This window comes from Rhea pennata, chromosome 4 (assembly GCF_028389875.1).
Source record: "Rhea pennata isolate bPtePen1 chromosome 4, bPtePen1.pri, whole genome shotgun sequence".
Taxonomy (NCBI): Eukaryota; Metazoa; Chordata; class Aves; order Rheiformes; family Rheidae; genus Rhea; species Rhea pennata.
Window position 1 is genome coordinate 72,267,224 of NC_084666.1, and position 20,660 is coordinate 72,287,883.

General features: G+C 42.4%; 1 protein-coding gene across 1 annotated transcript in view; it reads left to right on the forward strand.

Moving 5' to 3' along the window:
* The first annotated feature begins 3,320 nt into the window (after positions 1-3,320).
* SLC4A4 (solute carrier family 4 member 4) overlaps positions 3,321-20,660 on the forward strand; it is a 193,855-nt gene continuing 176,515 nt past the window's right edge. The window contains exon 1 of the mRNA XM_062574256.1: positions 3,321-3,340. The gene's annotated coding sequence lies outside the window, so the exon portion shown is untranslated. The remainder of the gene's footprint in view (positions 3,341-20,660) is intronic.

A 20,660-nucleotide genomic window follows, 5' to 3' on the forward strand; every position in this document is an offset into this window, starting at 1 on the left:
GTTTATGGGATAACCTGCCTACAGGGGAAGCCTTACTCTACCAATTCAGCTGGGCACATGGACGTATGTATGTATGTTCCAATCCTTATCATTGTGACTTTAGCCATTCTCCTCATCCTTATAAATGTCAAATGCTGTCATTGACAATGATGCTTTGTGGTACTTCTCAGGAAAGCTGAACACTGGACAAGTAGGCCAACAATTTCTGTCTAACAGTGGATATGCAGTTGAATGTGGTATGTTGTCCTTTGCAATAGCTTTTGTGTGCTGTATTGCCTTTGTCTCGAGTATGAGGTTTGCTTTGGTGAAGGGCACACCTTTTCTTAGCAAAGCCTTTGTGGGCAGTGCTGAAGCCAGTGGACTTAAGCGCACACGTCAACAGACAACCAATGACTTCACAGACGAAACTCTTTCTTCAGTGCCCATTCTACAAAGAGAAAGGTAGCAGGCTTTGGTCCTAAATGAAGAGCTTACCCCAGTTTATTCAATGAAATAGGAAAAAATATTGGAAATTACTAGACAAAATCTTCTTGGGGGGAATATACAGACTGAAGTGTTAAAGTCATGTCAAAACGTACATATACATGACAGCATGTCATGAAAATCAGTCCAACTGTTTTTTTTTTGTGTGTTATCAGTCACTCATGGACAGAACTATGTCGTCCTACTCGCGTGTCTCTCCGTACGCAGAATGCACTCATTTTCAAACTTGGCTGAGATAACCGACTTGGCTCTTGACTTAAGGACTCCTGGAAATGGTTTTGTTAGGGTTTTAGATCATTATGTGTAGTGAGGGTATATTTAAAAACTGACTTAGAATTCATGCATTGTAATGCCAAAACAATTTTTAGCCAAAAAATTAAATGCATAGGTTTAAGATGATAGTATTTTAAGTTAAATGATTTGTAAAGAAATGGAATTGGTATGGGAGCTGGACGTGTTACTGAAACTATGAGCTAAAGGGCAACTGCTAAGGGTGGCCAAAGAGGTGCTTTTACTGAGGAAACTAAACACAACAGGGGAAAAAAATCCTAAACCCCATGTTACTTGTTCAAGTGGCAAGAAGGCAATAGCAACCTTCTGAAGCAGCTACAGAAGTGAACTTCCCTGTTTGTTTAGAAACAGACACGAACTTGAAAGTTCATGCTAACTGAAATTACAAAGTTAAATCATGAGGAGAATAGCGGTTGATTCTGAGCTGTTACGTTTGCCTTCAGAAGAGGGAAAGATGGTTTAGAATTGTACAGTTATTCGGGTTAGGACTTGACTACACTGAACTTCTAAATTCATTCTGTGCTTTGCTTTTGTTAACACAGCAGCTGTCATTTGTTAAAATGAAACATAGCTCTAAGAAATGAAAGTCATTTTTACCTTATCAGTGACCTTTGGAAATCCATCCGTTATTTAAACACAGGATCTTAAGGAGTTCGATTTATTAAAGGGAGCAGAGGCGCCAAGTTGTGACCAGTTTCACCCGGTTCAGACCATAGATCTGAGAGCATTCAGGAACACATTAACATGGAGGTGGTGGAATAGTAGTTTAAAAACAGATACTGTTTCCAGAGGCTGAGGAAAATACAGCAGAGGGGATAGCAGAAACTGGGCAGGGGAGATTAGGCCACTTGTGCAGTGTTTGTGCTGTGACCTGCAAGTACTGTGGCTTCTGTTGCTGCTACTTTTTTTGCCTGTACAATGGATTGTGTATTATCCCCTAATACGTGGTTTGGACAGGTGACAAAACTGGAGCCCGGTAGTTCAGGAGTTAGCTGAAGAGGCAGTTGCCATGTGGTAATGCTAGAGCTTGCTAAAGAAGCGGCGTTTTTCTCTATGGAGGGACAATAGTCGCCTTTGTTCCCTGAGTGTTCGTGTCCTTTCAGCGGCTGGATTGCAGTGCTGCCATGTCACTTGTGAGCTGTTTACAGAGCCCAGGTGTTTAAAAATATTTTACAAGTCGTCTTCGTGGTGACCTAGGTGGTAAAGCCAGCACAAGAGCCACAGCCTACTGAACGAACTGGGGTACGCTGCCCACATCAGTTTTCCAAATACCAGTTTGGAAAGAACTTTAGCAAGGGCAGTTCTTGAAGACAGAAATGTGTGTGTGAGAGGCACAGACAGTATCTAAGACTACATGCACAGGCAGAAAGGTCAAATGTTGGGTGTAAAGGCTCAGAGGGTGAGCAGCATTTTCCTGTGGGCTGATGCAGCCGCTTACCAGAGGGAATTTAAAGTGCATAACCACCTTGTGCACTGGGCCCTGTTCAAAAGGTAGCCAGGCTGCAGGACTGCCCCACAAATGCCTAGTGACCGGTTATCCTTGCCAGGCTGGAAACTAAGCACAAACACCATGTAAGGGATTACTTCCATGAAAAATTGTAACAGACTGCCTGAAGGGTGATGTTTTCCACTTTTTCCTGGTTTTTGCTCTGCAGTATGTTTTTTTTTTTTTTGCTAAGATGGTACTTCGGTTGTGTGGTTTAAGTGATGTGGTTCCTGCTCCGGGAGTACGGTAGGCTCTCTGCAAGACGCTTCTCTGTCCACCTGCAGCTCTTTGCTCCCGTGGACATCGCTCTGCTTTACCTCAAGCTGCTCCGCTTGCCTGGTGACTTGGCTTCTGCTGGGGGTGCGCATCCGGCTGAAAACCCCGAAGTAGGGTAGCAGCGAACGCGACGGCTGGAGGCAGAGCTGTAGGGCGGCCGCCGGCAAGTGCAGGCCTTGGGGCAGAGGTGACGCCCCGCGCCCTTCGGGCTGCGCGGCGGCCGCTCCCAGCCCTGCTGCCCTGCGCGCCGCGGCGCGCACCTGCCCGCGGGCGCGGCGCGGCGCGGCTCGGCTCGGCTCGGCGGAGCGGGCGAGCCCGGCGCAGCGGCAGCGCCGGCACCTCAGGCTCCTCCTCCGGCCTCCCCGCCCCGGGGCCCCGTGACGCCGCGCGGCGGCCGAGCGCCCGGGGAGGGAGCGGGGGATGGGACGGGACGGGCCGGGACGGGCCGGGATGGGAGCGGGCGAGGGGACGTCCGAGCCTGCGGCGGCTTTAAATGCGGGCCGGGCCGGGCGCCGCCAGCACAGCCGCTTCGCCTCGCCGCCGCTCGGCCGCGGGAGCCTTGCGCGGGCGCTGCGCTGCGCTCCCCCTGCCAGCCGGCGCCCGGGCCGCGGGCAGCGAGGCGGCCGCGCGTGTGCGTATGCCGAGGGCGGAGGGGCGAGCGGCGGGCACGCGTCGGCGCCGCGGCGGGGGCGCAGCCGTGCCCCGCGCCGCCTCCTGAAGCCGCCCCGCCGCCGCCGCCGCCGCTGCCCCGCGGCCGCCGCCCGCCGCCAAGCTGGAGGAGCGCCGCAAGCCCGAGCCCCGGAGGTGAGCGCGGGGCTCGCTGCGGGCCGCCGCGCCGCACCTGCCCGCCCGGCGCCGCGAAACCGGGCGGCGGGCGAGAGCAAAGCGTCCGGAGCGTTGGGGCCCGCTTGCTGCCCGCCGCTGCCCGCCGGCGCCGCTTGGGCCCGAGGCGGGGCGGGGGGGGGGGGTCCCTGTGGCTGGGGCTTTCGCGCTGGATCAGCCTTTCTCCTTTTTCCTTCCTTTACTTTCGTTAAAGGTTTAAAACGCCAAGGGAGCTTTCGCCTCTAGGAGTGCTTCGCTGGTGCTCGCTAGTTAGCGATAACTTGAAAGTGGTTTACGTGATTCGAAAACTTTTTATACTTTTAATTTGTCTTCGCTTTAGTAAGCTGTCAGCAGCACTCGTTTCAAGGAAATCAGATTTCATCTGAAGTTTTTAATGCTCTCTCTGGCATTTGGCCATATAGGGATGTTTTCCCTGCCTTAAACAATTTGAGAAGAGCTCCTTGCCTCTTGTCTTCCCCTTGTGAGCTTCTTGCGAAGAACTGCAGTCCAGAGGTGCTCTGCTCAGGTAGAAAGCAAATATGGAAATGAATATTAAATCATTCCTTTGTTTGTATATGTTTTCTTATGACAAAGTTAATTGTAATGGATCTGTGCTTGTTAGGAGTGCAGCTTTTTTGTATTTGTTTTCTAGAGAAGTTAATGCGTTTTATATTGAATATGCTGAGATCTTCCTGATACTGCACAATTTTAAAAAAGATACTGGGCCCTATGCTTCAAGGGAAGCAAGCGTTGGTCACGCCTGGGAACCGACAGGTGCCTTCAGCTCCTGTTGAGGTCAAGGAGCTCAGGGGACATAGGCTTGCCATAGGGTGCTACCTCAGGGCACAAGTGACTTGTTGCTGTAAACCTGCCCGAGTGGGGAGTAATTTTGTATTTGTAAAAAGAGCTCTACTTAATCATTCTACAGAACTGTTCCTGCAAGTCAAGTTATGTGCATAAGTAGTAACAAGATTGAACCCTAAGGCAAATCTTAACAGTAACTACTCCATCAGAGAATTGTTCCAGATAGTATATTTATCCTCTTTTGTTTCAGAGAGACAGAGTTTACTTTGCATCTAAAAATGACTTTGTGCTTATAGACTGCTAGCTACTTAGTGTCTTTATTGTTTTAGCTATTCCCTGAAATGTACATATTTTCCATTAAAAAAAAAAACTTGGCTAGCTGGATTTGACAAAATGTTAAGAGCTGCATATTGTGTGTGGGAATAGAATTTGCTCCTTACTAATTGCTGATGTGATAGTCTGCAGAAGTGTGCCTGGTTCTTATTTTGGCTCAAAATCAAATGTGAATTATTTATGCATTAAGAAGAAGGTACAGGCAAAAACAAAAAGCCCACCCAAAACTCCTAAACCTCAGCAACTATTCCGTGGTAGAATTAATTTATAATTATGTGAACTAACTGATTTGTAATGGTCTCTGTGCATTTTTTTTTTTAAGCTCCTGCATGAAATTCAGTGCTGAAGCAGACACTGGAAGATCTTTCCTAGTGATTGCGATCATGTTAGAAGGTTGTAGAGTCCAGTTTTGCAAGGCTCTATTCCAGCTGGTGATTTTAGATCTCACTAAACTAAACAGGATGTAAATTCACCTGCTTGCAAATGTCAGTGCAATCTGAAGTGTGTTAGTATGATCTGAAGTGATGCTTTTGCTGTGCTTCCCCCCCCCCATGAGTTGGACATGAATCTGAAGTAAAACCAGAGACGTGTATGTTTCCAAAGCGATCTTATGGGAGGAGTTTGTTTACTTATTTCCTTTCCTCTACCACTTTTACAGAGTGTGAGTTGTTTCATGTCTGTAAAAGCAGTGCCTGGACTTCAGAGAAGAGGCTGCTTGAAGCTGCATTTCCAAGGCTTCAAGGCTCTGGCAGTTGTACCGCCCAGGAGAAACTAGTGGCTTGGTGTGTTGCTGCTAGCCAGAGTTGAAACTGGGGTGAGAAGGAAATACGGGTTGCCTTTTTTCCTTTTTTCTTTTCTTTCCCTCCCCCCCCCCCACCTTAGGGGGGAGGGATGAAGTTTTCATTTGTGTGCACAGGGCATTCCTAGCAAGTTAACAACCTGTATGCGTATCCATTCAGCTCCCGGCAAGGTTCAGCAGTGTTTTTTGCAGCTGATAACTGTAAAGATTTTTTCTCTAAACTTCCATGTTGTGGTTTTAAACCTTGAAGCTTCTGTGCAGTCAGAAAACAAGCTTATGTGTTAGTTTTGTATAGTGGTATTGTTCAAAGTTGGATTTTAAAAGGAATTCTGTAGGGGAACTTTCAAAATACACTTTTGTAATTCTACTGTCGGTGCAGGGCAAATACTTCACTTACTGATGTCTTACATTGATAAGAAAAGGTTGAATTCGTGCACAAAGTGCAGTTCAAAGAAAAACATCTCTGTGAGAATGGGAAATCTGTAACTCCTGTAGTTTTCTGATCTACCTGCGTATCGGGGAGGGCGCCTTGCTCCCATACAAAGGTGTTCTTTCAGGAGTTGATGCTTCAACCTGAAGGATTCTTAACCAGACTACTGCCTTAAAGACCTGTTAATGCATACTGTAGTGGGAAGTGTTTTGGGTAAGGTTGTGAGTGAAAATTGTTGTGAGAGAGGGTAAAGAGAAGACTTGCATTCATTTTTCTCCTGGTAGTTCTGCAAGCAGTTATTTTCAGGAAAAGGTTCTTCAATAGGGTCAGATTTCGTCCTGCAAGAGACAGGCTATTGTAAAGGCAAAACGTTTCCTTAATTGAGCAAAGGCTTCCTGGATCAAGTAGCTTCTTCAGGAAGGTGGAACTGTGAGAGCACGCACTTTTGTGGGTACAGAAAGTAATACTGCTGTGTGCCTATATGCCAGTCTGGTAGTGTGGATTGCTAGTTTGTCGACTGATTCTTGTTTGTTTTTATTACTTTGGGATATTGAAGAGCACATGTGAGTATCATCAAAACAGTAAAAGCTGTGGTTTGTGTTTAAATCAGTTCTTGTAAGTTGGGAGCACCAGAGGACTTAGTAGGAGGTTTAAAGACACTTTGTTGAAAACAAGGTTCACAGCGTTGTAATTCTGGTGGTATGGCTGGCATTGGGTCGTTTCCTACGTGACATTGGTAAAAATGACTTCAGTGCATTAGCAAGATAGCATCCTTGTCATGCTCCAGTGACCTGCCTTTCACATCCTTTCTTTGTGCATTAGATTAAGAATTAGAACTTTTGCTTTGAGCAAATTAAAAGAGTTCTGATAACCACTATCGGGCTTTCTCATTCGAAGTCAATTAGCTGCTTCCGGCTTTAATGCGTTTAGGAGCTCAAAAGGAGTGCACTTTGAAAAACCAGTAGTAGCAGTTTACAGTTAATATTGATAAAGGAGTGTGTCTCTGTGGATGGTCTCATGCCATTGTGCTTCTTCTGGTGGAAGGAAAGCTTCTGTTTTACGCTCCCAGTAAGTAACAGAATGGAAATGGGGAGGCAGAAGTGTTTAAGTATGTTTCATTGTGTGACTTGAAATGAAAACGTAGCAGAAATATTATCAAGTCTGTGATGAAGTGCTGCTACCATGCAAAGCAATAATGCTGTATTTATTGGCTCTGTTGGGATCAGAGATTTTTCCCTGAACTTTGAGTTGTCCTAGCATCTTGTTTCTACTGACTTTGCTCTGGATCGTGTGCTGTCTGTAGCAGGAATGCTTTTCATTGCTGTTGGGGCAACGTTGAAGGCTATGATGGCATCTCATTTGGCGATCAGATAGCATGTGGCATCAGTAAAAAGCCACAGAGCTTTGAAAATGCCTGGTTAAATCCTGTCACCATCTCCTGGAGTGGTTTCTACCTGTATCCTGGTCTATCTAAACTTTCCTGATAACTCAGAATTGAATAGTGGCTTTGAGGAGTGGTCGTAGTCCTTCAGGTCAAGGCTTGCACAGATATTCAGCTCAAACATATAACAGCATAGAATTACTGTTATGTTATGCCTTGAAAGTTAGCATGTGATACTAGTTATGATTAAAAAGCCTCCTATAAAATATAAGCCCTGTTCTAGTACAGGGCCCTGTACCTGCTTACCTGGAGTACAGCTGAATATTGTGTGGAGTGCTATACAGCTGGAATTGCTGTAGCCTTTTGGGGTCTGGAAGAAACTCATTGGAACAAAAGCCAACTTTTGTGTTGGGTGTTCTTAAACTCACCTGCTACGTGGTGACCTGTCAAGCTACAGATATTCATGGTATCATCTGTCCTCTTGTTTTGCCACCTGCCTCATTATCATAAGTGAAAATAAAGCTAGAAATGTGTTTGAATTACTCTCCTGCAAGTACTAGTTTCTCAGAGAAATAATTTTCGAAGGTGCCGTGGGGGCTGGCAGTATGGTGAATGGCTGTTTGAATGGGTTGAAACGGACAAGCAGATAGCTCAGAAACTTGGCCTGATTTTAGATTTCAGTTCTTGCTCTTTAGCTGTGTGTGTTTTGGACTTACAGATTCGCATCCAAATTTATAGCTGTATAAGTAAAAGGAGAACAGGATGTATAGTATATGATGGTAAAATGTGATCCATGCTGCTTGAGAATAACCCCTGTGGTGTCCTACAGTATGACTGATGACTGATCCTGCTGGGGACATTGGAAGAAATTATTGCAAATGACTCTATTTTCCGGTGATTTTTTTTTTTCCTGAGGTAAGTTGTTGAAGAGGCAATTTGGGATCACCAAAATCAAAATCCTTTTTACTTGTGACTCAGATGAACTTTTGAGATCTAGATTCTAGAAATGTTTGTTCTTAGCAGGGCTAGTTGTACTGGAGAAGTAAGAGGAAAACTGAAGGGGAAAAAATATTTGTGTGTATGTGTATGTATGTATGTATAAAAATAAGAATATATATATACAGACGTGTGTGTATGTATATTTATGCATACATACCTATTCACATGCATACTTGTCTCTCTATGGCTATTCTGTTTTTACTACTTTTAAGAAAATCAGTTTAAGGGGCTTTTGCTTCCAAGCAAAAGCATTTCAAATCCTAGCTTTATTATATAACTACATATATAGGTGGACAAGTTCTTATTTCTGTTTTGAATACTATATGATATATGCTTCATAAACACTGTTTAGTAAATCTCATTTTAGTAAATCTTAATTGTGCAGACATTAGTCCTGACCCCCAAATTTCATATTTTGATGCAAGTTTTGAAAATTTGGACTTGTCAGTTACTGGAGTTGTTCAGTCACTTCATTTACGACTGAGAATTACTGAATTTCTACTGTATTCTATCATCAATCATAATTATAATCATTTCATTGAATTGTAATGCTGTTACCATAGTAAATGAAAATATTCTAAGGTTTAGAAGTTTGGCTTGATACATTTTGTGATATTCCTCTCCTTAAAAAGAAATTAATTTCTGTGAGGTGCAGCCCATAATGAATATTTTCTTTGGAATTCAGAGAAGAACAGCTATGATCCAGCCAGAGGCTGTGAAATTGTTGGTCATTATAAATTAGAGCAGCTGTGTCTTTGATAATGCTTCTTTTGCGGCCTAAAAACTGCTTTTTCAGTTTAGCTTCCATTGACAGATTTTTTTGCTACAGATTTTTGAAGGTGATTTTGACCTCTTTTTTAGTCAGTTTGAGTGTTCCTACCTCTAAATCAAGAAGTTGGCTATTTCCATGATCTGCCTAATTAGGAACACAAGTAATGGTGGCTGGAAAACTGCGCCCAGAAGTATGGGGGACACACTGTGTATGGTTCTTTGGGTTTGTTTTTGTTTGCTTTTTTTTTAACCCGCTAAAGGTTTCTGCTGCTAATCTGTGGAATTAATGAAACAGGTTAAATTTTACATGATTCTTTCCCAGTAGAGATTTAATTTTACATTTAATTTTACATTTTGTCCACTGTGCATAATGGGTGCAGAAACAGAAGTTGGCTACCTTTGGCAATGGTATTTTTAACTTCAAAATGAGAATCTTTATCTTAAGCTTTTTAATGCTTTTACGTTTTTAATCACCTCTTGAGTTTCCTGATCTCAGTCTAATTTCAATTCTTAACCTTGAATAAAAGGTTTCAGTAAACTGCTTTTATTGTACCTGTGACTCTAAAACTAACACTTCAGACACATTGTCAGCGCTTATACTTGAAAAGTGTAAGGATCTTTCAACAAGGTTACTAAATATAATAAGACTCTGTTTAGATTGAGGTTGGGAAATAGTTACTCAATAGCTCAAGAAAAGTAGCATCAAGAGTATATTAAACCTCTTTCAGTGCACCGGAATTGAACGAATCCTAAGTGTAGTTCTCATGTATGGGAGCTGTACATGCAAATTTTGCTTAGCTCTCATAGTTGGCAAATTTTGTTTTTGTGATTATGAAGCATGAATTTTATCCAAATTCTTGTAAAACTTGAATAGTCTGATATCATTTCCATGGCTGACAGTTACTGTTTTCAGCAAACAGCCCAACTGAAGAACAGTAGTGCTGTTAAATAGATCAGCCTGTGTCTCTTTCTAGGCAGAAACAGGAAGAGCAGTGAAAAAATGGCTGGGTACTTTGTTCTCTCCCGTCCCCAGTGAAGCTCCATTCCAGAGCCTTAATGGCACAACAGTGCAGCGCATAGTGCCCTGTGAGTAGCTGCACGTAAATTGTTTAACATCGCGTGATCTTTTAGGGCTGCAGTTTGTGAGTAAGTGAGTTTGAGGAGTGGTGTCATGGGTGAAGCGCGTATGTGGTGCTGTGCGGAAGCAGTGCCCAATGCCTTTGTCTGCAATGCGGCTGGTTTTATATATATATATATATATATTTATATATATGTATATATATATGTATATATGCACGTGTATGTGTGTGTACGTATATACACACACACACACACACACTTAACAAGGCACTGAGATGAATGAAGTTTCAGTGCAGTAAGCATCTGTATCAGTGCCTAGAGAAAGTTTGGAAATCCAAAGCAACAGCCAGATCAGTGTCTGACAACATAGTTTACGTTGCTACTTACAGCCCAGTGGTTCTAATTCTAGCGCTTTTCTTATAGTGCGGGAGTGCGGGGGGGTGTTGATCTCAGTGGGGCTGTTCCCTTAGTTCTGCCAAGCACTTTAGCACAGGTGACTTCTGGCCTTTGAGCAATTCAATAGATTGAGCTTAAAGGCCATGCTTAAGTGCTTTGCTGGATTGAGGCCTGGGTGGGTAGCTCCACTGATAGGAACAAGTGAAATGCGTAGTGAGATAGCACAGTGGGTGAAGCAAATGGGCAGAACTGGGCCTGAGGCTATCTTTATCCAACAGATGGACAAAGTCTAGATGCAACCATAAACTGCTTTTGGGTGGTAGGGTGGCACGTGGAAATCAGTGCTGAAGACCTGTGCGAAGTCTTCAGGGCCTTCTTGGTTGGGAGTTTAAGGGTGGCGTTAGACAATCTGTTTTGCGTTATGAAGTTCACCTGTAGCCCAGATGGCAGATGACATTGGTAACGTTATAGAGAAAACCAATAGATAGCTGTTAGCAAAGTAATAAGTTTAAATGCTGCCTGTTTTAGAGTTGGTTTATGCATCTGATATGTTACTGGTACCTGTGTTACCAAAATGTGTTTGCAAAGAGAGAAGACATCTTGCTTAAGATTGAGTACAATTTCCACAGGAATAGAATACACCTAAAAATTTCCCATAACTGTGTATATGCTTCTTACTCTGTTTAAAATAATATTTGACTTTTTCTACCTTTGTATGAATTACCTGATAACACATTAAAAAGTTAGAGTTGGATTCATCGGGATTTTAGAAGGAAAGTCCGTGCTGTACTCTTTGCTGCTGACTTTATCACTATGGTGCTTTAAGTGAGGGTCCACAAATAGGCTGAAGTACAAGCTTTATGGCCCACGGTTTGCATTCACACACTGCACGCAGCAGTGACCTGCCTGCAGTGGCTGCTGGTGCTCTAGGCTTCACTAGAATGGTTGGCATTACTGGTGTCCGGTGGCTTGAAGGAAAAGGTGGGTCTGCACAGCTTCGTGGTAGGCCTTGGATTTTCCATTTTAGGAGTGCTCTGAAGCTAAGCCTGAGAGCCTGCTAGCATGGAAAGAATGTAAGCAAGTCTGGACTTGAGCGTTAGGATTGAGCCCGTGCTTTGCTGACAGTGTAGACAAGCCCAGGCATCCTTTCTTGCCTCTGTGGGCACTGAATTACAACTACGATACTCTGACTATTCACAATTTCATGGGTTATTCCTCTCTGCAGTGTAAGAGTGGGCATGCAGCTGTGATTGTCACACAACATTTTAGCCTGGGACAGGTACTCTGGGTCCATGAACAAAACAGAGAAACATTAGGAATTGCTGCAAAAGAAAAACGGCCTTGTTTTGCAAGTTTAGTTTGGATCATCCATCTCTTCTCTTTGCCAAAAATGCGATGTATAATTTTTGTTGAAAGGGAATATGCTGCAAAACAGCTCCATGGAAATCCCAGCTATATCTCACAGTGTCAGAATCCTCTCCAGACACCGAGTAAAGGAAGAACACGTCTACAGCTTTTAAAATAATTACTCGAATTAAAAATCAAGCTAGAAGAGCCTTGAGCCAATGCAATTCAGTGCAAATTAGGCATACAACTTAATTTATTAAAAAGCATTGCAAAACCCACTTCTGCTCTTCATGGTCAAAATAGATCTCCTGGTGAGTAACCTGAATGTCCTCTGGGCCGTCAGTGGTGGTGAAATGTAGCAGTGCATAGAGATTTCCGTGAACTTTAAAAGTTTCTGTCATTACTTCAGTTCAAATGAAACCATCTTTCTTGAACCCATTTCTGCCTTTTTATTGCTAAATTATGAGCAAGACACCTGTGCCTTAAGTATTCCTGCTACAGTAATGGCTTGGGTTACAGACAACTTAGTATTTTTCTGGGGTGGCCTGACTCTTGCCTCATAACTCTATAAAGGCAGCTAATGTCTTTCAGGAAAAGTTCAGCACTCCTCTGGATCTGGCCCTTAACTTGAAATTCTTGCTATTGTGTATGGAGTCTTGAACTGTGGTATCAGCCCAAGTTTTCTGGCTCTGCTCCCGGACCAATCATTCCGCTTAGTAGAGCAATAAGAAAATGCAAGATAATGGGTGCAGATAACTGGGATTTAATATTATCTTAGGCTATTTTCCTTTTACCTTTAAACACCATCTTGTGATTAGATGCTGGGCATAAAGCAGTTCTTTGTTAACAGGTATCTCCAAGAAATTTGTAATTACATTAAGATTTACAAGCTTGGTGGTTATACTGTATTTAAGAAGGTGCCTCTAGCTGATGGATAAGGCGTGTGTGACTCCACCAGAGGTACCAGGAAATAGCCTTTACCTTTTTTTGCTTGTTGAAAGCCTTGTCACAAAAAGGACAAAAGGCAGCTTAATGCCCAGACTCTGCTGAAGATTACCTGGAGCTGGACACCGTTGTACCACGTTCGGAAACATACCTTTCTAGTTAAAGCTAGCCAGTGACGTTTGTGGGAATTAACTTATTTGAGTACAACAACCAGGAATACTCCCAAGGGGCCAGATGAGGACTGAGCTGTGCAGGTTATGCTGAATGAGTCTTGGCCATGCACGTTGCATTGCCTTGACCTCTCAGTCTCCCTGTCTTCATGACCGTGTCTGACACTCCAAACTGCAGAATTGCATTTCATTATTATTACTTTTTTTTTAATCAGTAGTCTAGCTAAACATTTTCTTGACCCTGCCAGCCCCAAAAAGGAATGTAAAAATTATTTTGTTCTGTTATTATTTTGTGAATATACCTCAGTGTTACCAAAGCAAACAACTATTCTGGGCCTGTTTCAGAATTTTTTCCTGAGGTTTCTTCACAAATAATGTCTGCCTCCTTTTTCACCTGCATCTGCCTAAAGAAAAAGGGATGAAAGCAGGTGGTGGATGATGAACTTGAGCAAATAAGTCTGGTCACGTACACTTGGTGTCAATGAGATCTTAGCTCAGAATTCCTGGCCTTTTACCCTGGTAGCTTTAACTACTGTCATGGCAGCACGTGCTAATTTTAAAGTGCTCCTTAAAATCAAACTGCACTTCATTTTGTTGTAGGCTGTATATCACATAGAGTGTGTAAAGATTAACTGTGACTCTTTAAGGTGCTTTTGAGTTTATTAAAACAGAAGGAGGAACTTCTACTTTACAAAACTCAGGAGGAGAAGGAAGGAGAATGAGGATAGTATAAAAAAAATTCTTAGTGTCTCACTTAAGGTAAAATGACATGGTTTGAAAGCCTTATTGTGACAGCCAAGTTCCTCAGGAACCTGAGAGTCTCCCCTTTCTGAAGGGAAGATTTCAGACATGTCTGGGAAATTTGCAGCTACGGACTCATCCCCTTTGGTATCGCTGGAGTCCAAAGGAGCCCAGCTACTGACCTTGCTTGTGAGGCTCTTAGAATGCTACAGGAGCCTAGGAGTAAACTGAGCAGTAGTCCTTTGGCAATGGAAGATGCAAAAGGCCTTAATTTTTTTAGACCATTTCTTTCCAGAAGTATGTTTTTTTTTCCCTGTTTCTCCTCCCTCCCCCCCCCCCCCCAAGTCCATTCCTAGAGTGGATGAGGATTTTCAGACTTTATGTTAAAGCCATGCTTTCTTTGCTTTTCCAGAAACCTGCTTGGTCTTCTAGACAAGCTTGTTAGTCTTTGTACTAGTATGTAGGTTAGTTTGGAGGATGGAAGACCTCCTGCAACAGTTTTGCTTACCAGCAAATCACATTGCTGATACCGTTTTTTTCCCCAAAAAAATTGCCTGGCAGGAGTCACTGGAAGGATTTCATAAGAGCTAACTATGAACAATTTCTGGTGGAAAAGTAATATTCAGTGCTGGGTTACTGTTTTATTCTCAGCCTTGTTTTAGGCTGACATGGGTAAGTCTATTTTAGGTTGCCCTTAAATGGATATCATCTAGAGGACAGTCTTGTTAAAACTTGGGAGTTGCCTGCTCAGCAGTTCAGTTATATGCTCTTGGCTGTATTTGGAGGATACAGTAAATCCAGCTGTAGGCACTTAGAACCATATTAAGTATATTACTCTCCCATGAAGCAAAATGTCAATCCAGTAGTAAACTCATTTTGCTGGTTAAATGAGTTTAACATTTTTAAATGGTTTGACTTTATGCTGGATCATGTATTGTCTGCTTTTACCAGACTACTTTTATGCTGCATCATGTCCCTCCTGTTACAGTTGGTGTCTTGGCGGCACAAAACCCGTATTGCGTTGTTCACTGACTAATGCAGTAAAAATGCCATCATGTGCCCCTGTGTGGTCTGGGGCAAACTCTTATTACGGGATGATTGATGGCCTACAGGTCTGAGATTAAAGATCATGGGCTAGTCTGTTCTTCCCTGGTGCCACAGGTTGAAGTCAAGGTCACTGCAGTGTATCACTGTCTGCCCTGTGTTAACTGAGCATGAAGAAGGATAAGGAGCACCAAAAGGTACTGCTCTACTCCTCAGCATTGGTGGTTTGCTCCCTCTCGTCCACTACAGGGAATTTTGTTGTGCCCTATGTAATATCGCTGGCTTCTCTCTCGGCAGATGCTGTCAAGGGAGTAAATATGTGGATGAGCTCTTCTGTGAGGCTAGTAACAATGATTTAGTCATGGCGATGAGGTTGAGGGTGTAATCCCTCATCTTTTATCTGTCTATCCACTAACCTTTTTTATCTATTATATATCCATATCTATCTATCCACTATCATTTGTCCTAGTGACCATCAGTGCTCCATGACAATTATTTTTTTCTGATAATATTGGCAAAACTTCGTATGTACCTGCCCCTCTGATGTCATGAGATGAAACTGAATCAGGAAAGTTTTCCCTGCTTGGGGGTGCAAACCTGGTTAGTGATAGTCAGGGTCAAACACGCTTGATTCTGTCCCAACAATCTGACAGCACCTTCCAGAGGGCACAACTGGCTGCTTCTCTTGAACGGGCTCTCAAGTCTGCTGCGGTGATGCAGAAAGGGTTTGTCACTTGCAGTTACATTGCTGCTGAATGATTCTTGTGGGTGTCATTCATAAAGGACCTGCAGCCTTCAGGATCTGGGGCTGGTGCATAATTGGTGTTTTGTTAGATACTTGGCACTGATGAGAGACTGAATGACTTTCTGGATTCATGATGCTGTGGGCTGTGCTTTATGTCTCTGTCATTCAAGCTGCAGTTTGAATTGGTGGAAGCAAGGAAAATTCTTTTTTATTTCAGATCCTTCCCAAATGGCTTTTAAAATAATTTGGTTTTGCACTGCTCTTCTTTCTGCACTTCTCCCAGATGTTGTTTCTTTATCTTCAATAAATTTGTATAGCTTTTTTTCTCCAGTGCAGTTGGTGAAGACAAGGACATTTAGCAAGAAATTCACACAGTCAAATTTCAAGCTATCAGCTCTGCATTAGTTTCGATTGATGGTTATTAAATTAGCAAAGCCACTGAAATGAGTGCGGAGATGTGTGGGCTGAGAACAGTGTGAGTGTCCGTTCTCAGAAGAGATTGTCTTGATTCCCTTGGCAAGCAGCTCTAAACTCTCCCAGACAGGCAATTGTCACTCTAGTGGGGATGGGGTTGGCTTGTAGTACCTTTTCTTAGTCTTTGAAACTCTACTGGCTTGCTTTCTCTAACATTTTTGGAAAAAGCAAGTTCTTTCCTCCATCTGGATCGCGTGTGTATGCTGTCAGTCAGATTTGGTGACTCTTAGTTCTACAGCTGTGTGCTTTGAGCTTTCTTTGTGTGGTCAAATGTTAGCACATCTCTTTCTACTTTTGAGTAACTGTCATCTGACTTGCAGAAATTCTTGTATCAGAGACTTTCATCTAGTGACTACTTAAGGGTTGCAGAAATTGATTATTTTTGCAAGGCATCTGATATTTAGAAATCAAATAAGCCCCTTGGCATACCTGCAGCTCTCTGTCATGCACTTTCTCCAGGTCTGCATCTGTAGTTTGCTAGCACACCCATAGTTGCATGACAGCTTCAGTGCTAAACACAATTTAAGACATTCCTGCTCGTGTAACACAATTCTCTGCTGCTTAGTTATGCCACATGGGCTGTTTAGAAGGCTGACTGTTGAAGCAGATTACTGAAATCGTCCATGTTAAAAATATCCTTTATGCTGGATTATGTTTTTGAAACCAGCATATCGTGAAACCTCTTACCACTTTAGGATGGATCAGAAACGCTGTGATCGTGTTGTGTGAAGTGCTGAATGTGCATTAGCTTCCTTGGCTGCTTCAGATGTGTCCAAAACATTTTATGCAACTGGGCTTTCTGCCTGGTGGGGCCTGCTTGTGCCAGTCAAGTTTTTTGCTGGGTCAGGTGTTGTCTTCTACTAGCAGAAAGTGGGCCTAAAAGCATAATGCCAGCATATGTTCTGTGCTGTGTGCAGGGCTTATGGTAGCTTAAGAACCTCAGACGTGCACAGGGAGATGGTGGGGAAGGGAATGTGTGGCTCTGGGAGCTTGAACATATGAAGCTTGAAGGAGGAGAAAAGCTCCAAACCATAATTACAGAAGTGAAATTTAAGAACAACGTTGTTTCAGGCATTTCGTGTATTGGGGCTTATTGCTGTGGAGAAGAGACTTTCCCCTGAAGTAGGCACAGGGGAGGATGAACGCAGAGGCCGCTGGGAAGCAGGGACTGAAAATGTTTACTGGTTTTCCCTGGAGAAAACCAGATCTGCATTAATGGTGCTGTGCTCCACCCCATGTTGTACACACTGTTCTTTTGCTGAATGGGAAATGGACTTAAACCAAGAAACTCCCATTTGAGATAAACATTTTCTTTCAAAGGGCAGTCTGGCCAGATTAAGACACCATTTTAATGTCTTGATCGATGGATAGAAAACATGACGTCAAGATAGCTACCCGCTGCTTTTTGCGAAATCTGTGTAGGTCGTAGTCAGCAAGTACTGCAAAGATGCCCTTCTGCTTCTGTTTCCTTGTATTGATTTATGTATCTCTATATACTTACATACAGGTATTTATCCCCTGTGTTTATCCCACAATATGTTTGTTTAAAGTCTGTGCCTATTTTAAATTTACATGTGCTGAGCTGAGCTTAAGTATATGGTATATGCTTATAATGTTGCAGGAAGTTCTTAGCCCATTGTTGTTAGTCTTATGACACAATACACTTAGATGCAGGCGGGTTTTTTGTTTGTTTTGTTTTAAAAAAGAGTTCTTATATGAGGCTTAAACCAAGAACAGCTATCCTCTAGAACAGGACTGATTTTTAGATCAATCCTGTTTCAGTTGAAGAGCACATACAAATGCTCCCATAAATCAGCCCTTTGGAGCAGTATTGTCTAAGGTTTGTGGAGCCTGAAGTCGTGCACTAAATTGTAAGATACTGGACATTGCCCTACTTGTAGAAAAAGAGACAAGCATATGCTGCATGGCTTGGAGTCATCTTTTCTCTGTTGGACTTTTTCTTTAGTCCACTCCTGAAATGCTTTCTTCCCTCCTGCTGCTTTCCCATTTTTGAACTAATCCTAAGATTTTTTACAAACCTCCTTTTCCAAGCAAATGACTTGGAGCTGGTGTGGTTTTGAACACTTTCCAGTGCAGAAATTGAACTCTGTTATCTCACCAATATGTGAGACTGAAAACATTTTCAGGGGTAGCAACTGTTCATAAGAAATATAGTCAGATAAAAAGTTGCCTGTAAGGCACAAACCTGCAATAAAGATATCACAGGACATGATACTGTCGAGGTAATGGTTTGCAAAAACAAAAAACGCCCAGATTCTGCAGGCTGTACTGAAATAAAAATTTTTAGTAAAGATCCACTACTGCTTGTAGATTTAAAAATTGACACACTTTTCTATCTGGAAAAAAATGTTTTGTATTTTATATTTCACACTTTGCAGAAATTGAAGCTACAAAAATGTGTTTTCTCTTAGTCTCAAACAGATTCATGTTTGTCATCAGAAGTCACTGCTCCCTGTTGATGGGGACATCTCATAGAGCTCCTGCCTAGGTGCATATTTTATATTCCTTTGAGTGTCTTTTTACACTCTCCCTGCTCTAAGTACAGTAAATATAGCAGATGTGTGTGGAAGATGTCACAGACCAGCCCGTTGGTTGGTGCAAGCTCACCCAGTCCTGTGGACAGAGGGTTTTAACTAAGAGGCTACCAGTTTTAAATTTAGCTTAAATGAAGTGTGGATTTTGGTTTGCTGATGTATCTCATACTACCAACCTGTCTCTTTAACAAAAAAAGAAATAAAACCAAACAGGCAACTGATTTTGTCGGTTTTTATGGAGACTTGTGTCATTTTACAGCAAGCAATCTAAACATAGTAAAACAATGGCTTCAGCTGCTACACCTACCCTAGCATCAAGGGCCAACTTTTCCCCAGCCGTATTTCCCTGTATTTTGATAATGTTACTTTCTTGTTTGCATAGAAGAAAGGTCTTTTCTTGCTGAAGCAATGCAAGTTAAATAGGGAAAATCTCCCTTTTCCAAAGCCCCAATTCTCATGAAACAAAAGAAGTTTCAGTTTCTTTCATTCTTAATTATTTTTTTCTAGTAGTTACTTCGTTTTTGGGATGTGTCCAGTTCAGTCCTTAACATTATAAGTTGGAGAGTTTTGCTGCAGCTGACAGAAATTTGAAGTGAAATCCAAATGATCGTGACTTATTTTGCCAAAGTAAATTTAAATAACTTATCTTGGTTTTAGGAAGGCGCTCTGGCTTCATCTGTGAGTTGAGATAAACCTTTAGAGTTCTTGACATTCCAGTCAGTTTTTAAGAACTTGATTTGATCAAAAATTGAGGCTCTCATTTAAATTCTGTGATAGGACGTGGGTATATTAAAATACACTTAAAGATTTCAGCAAATGGGGCACAGCCACTGTTGCTCTTGAACACTGAGAAATCTTCCTCATTTCAGAGTTATCTCTTTAGTTTCCCTTGCTAACTTAAGAACTCACCTATTTGGGGAAAGTTTGGACTAACATCCAACATGAATTAAAAATCATATTCTGAAATTGTAATTACATTCTTTTACAGTGTTATCTTCTGTATCGCTCCTGTCTTTTGTCACCTCTTTTTTTAATACCTAAAAAATACTAGGTTAATGGTATGTTTTCAGTCTTAATCTCAGTCTCTGAAAACAGCTCTGCCTGTCTGACATTAGACTGAAACATTTCACCTAACAATAAGGTGGCTTAATTGTGGATTAAAAAAAAGGGGGGGGGGGCAAAAGAAAAAAAAGCCCCCTCACCTCACTTCTCAAAATTATCTTATTAACACTAAAACCACTTTCAGTAATCTAAATAGCACAACACAGTGTTACTGAACATACGGGCCATGCTTTCCTAAGTGACATCCATTGAAATGAGGCATTTCAAACAAAAAACCTAACATGGGATTTTGTATCTTGTCTAATGCTGCCTTATTAGTGAGGGGCACTGCATAGCCTTGGCTTGTGGTTTTCTCTAGGTCTTAATAACCAGCTGACAAGACCACAGCAGAGGTCAACAGGGAAAATATTCAAACAGAATGAATAGGCAGTGTGAGGGCAGATAGGTACTTGCAAAAAACATCATCTGAAATACTCATCTGAAGACGATATCGAAGAAATAGCTGCTTTGAGAGTGCATCTGTTTAAATGAAACAGATTTATTCTCAAGAACGTATGAGCGGGAGAGTAGAAAAAAGGTGAAACAGCATGAAATCTGAAAAGTCTTGCAGCTGTATGTAAAGGCTGTATTTGGATACTCCTGAGTACAGAAGATGCATACTGCTTGCTGAAGCTACACCAGTGAGATAGAGGAGATATTCTTGTCTGCCTTGGTTTTGCATGCTGCGCAAAAGCATGCTGGGATAAGTCTCTGGCTTGTTACCTGTCTGTGCTATGTTGTCATAAATCTCCCCTAGATGGACTTCCTTGAAGGGTACTTGAGCAGGGCAGAGGAGCAGAGAGCATAATCTCAGTGATTTATGTAGGCTGTTGCATACTTGCCCTGTGTTTTGCTGAGAAATCCTTCTAACAAGTGGACTTCAGTGTCAAATAATGATAGGCTTATGTCACTGGCGTGCTTGAGAGAGACTAGTGAACAGCAGTGGCCCTTCAAACTTTCATAGGCACTTTGGAGAGAGTAGTAGTCCAGAATGTGAGTTTGCTGGTAAGCTAGTGATAAGATCATAAATTTGCAGAACTTCCTTACTCTTTGCTTCCTTATTCTTTGCTCCTACAGCATGCACGTTGAATGAGCAAGTGTGCCACAAGTGTCCCGGTCCAACAAGTGCTGGCAATTTGTTGCAAATAGAAAATAGGGGTCTGCACAGAAAGCCATAAAGCGCAGCC